Raw genomic sequence first — 1,367 nt, 5'->3', positions numbered from 1 at the left:
AGACAAAGAGATGGTCATATTTTTGTCAGTCATATTGAGTCTCATTCTTTTTGCCAGGACCTTTAGTGAAAGAAAATAAATTGGCTAGTAAATGTCTAACTGATTTTAATTTAGCAAAAGCAAAACAATTTCATCATAGTCATTATGCTATAGTGAATATTTACATGGGATGTCTCATATTCTGGAAGAGATTGTTAAGTGTATTGTAGATTCATGTGTAGGGTGGTTGTCTCTGTTACCTGTTCCACATTTTAGGGTGAATCCTAGAGGATTGTTGCCAGATTGTGTTTGACGGGTGAATGTGGCTCACATTCCCAAATTTGAAAGATTGCGTATTGTTCATGTTATTATTAGTATCAGTTCTAGGTTTTGTGGTAATATCTTGTTTATCGGAAAAAGCAACTAAATACGTTGTGGAACATTGTTTATTAGCTTTATCTATGTTGGAAATTCCTAGAATAATCTAGATTTATAACACTCCTAGCTATATCAGCAAAAGTTTTCAAATTTTTGTGAATATTTTACTATGTGTCATGGGGCTGAGTTTCCTTGCAATCCTCAAAAACAAGGTATTATGGAATGTACTCTTTCTACTAACAAAAAATATTTGTCTGCAGTGGAAACCCATCATGGACTGTATGATTGAATTATTTAGCTTCCGACTGACGAGCATCTGGATATGGAGCAGGTAGAATAAACGCCAACTTTCCAGCAGATACCAACTTTCCCTCATGTTTTGAGAAAGGTCGTGCTGACATCTGGCAACCACCTTGGAGAAAATGTCATCATAACAGCGGTATGGTCATTCTCTTCTCTAACTGGTAATATAATTTTTAAAGGACCAACGGTTGGAATGCTACCTCGCTTGGAGACTGGTCACCTTTTCATACATATGGTCCCAGACTTTCTATGAAAGGATTTGTGGGAGAAATGTGGACTATTGATATGAAGAACTTTCAAACTGAATTGTGGAAATTAGTTGCTAGTATGGATTCGATAAATATTTCCTGTATCTCAAAAGATAAATGTAAGGGAGATAATGTTACAAATGCCAAAGTTATGTCTTGTGTACCTGAACCATATGTCTTATTAATTGGTAGTAATGTGATCACTGGTGATTATCCAAGATATAAGTTGTTCTCATTGTAAAATCTCTAACTGTATTAGCTCTCTTACCAAGGATGATTCAGTAGTTATTTTGAAGAATCCTCCTTTTGTTATGACACCAGTAAAGTTAGATGATATTTGGTATGATGATAAAGCTTGCAAATTTTAAAAGAGTTATATAAGTTGTCATCTAGAGCCAAAAGAGCTATAGGTCTTGTTGTTGTAGGGATTGTTTCTCTTTTCTCTATGATTGTTACTGT

This window comes from Elephantulus edwardii, unplaced genomic scaffold (genome assembly GCF_000299155.1).
Source record: "Elephantulus edwardii isolate Elephantulus edwardi_28Jun2011 unplaced genomic scaffold, EleEdw1.0 scaffold00453, whole genome shotgun sequence".
Lineage (NCBI taxonomy): Eukaryota > Metazoa > Chordata > Mammalia > Macroscelidea > Macroscelididae > Elephantulus > Elephantulus edwardii.
This window is presented reverse-complemented; position numbering follows the sequence as displayed.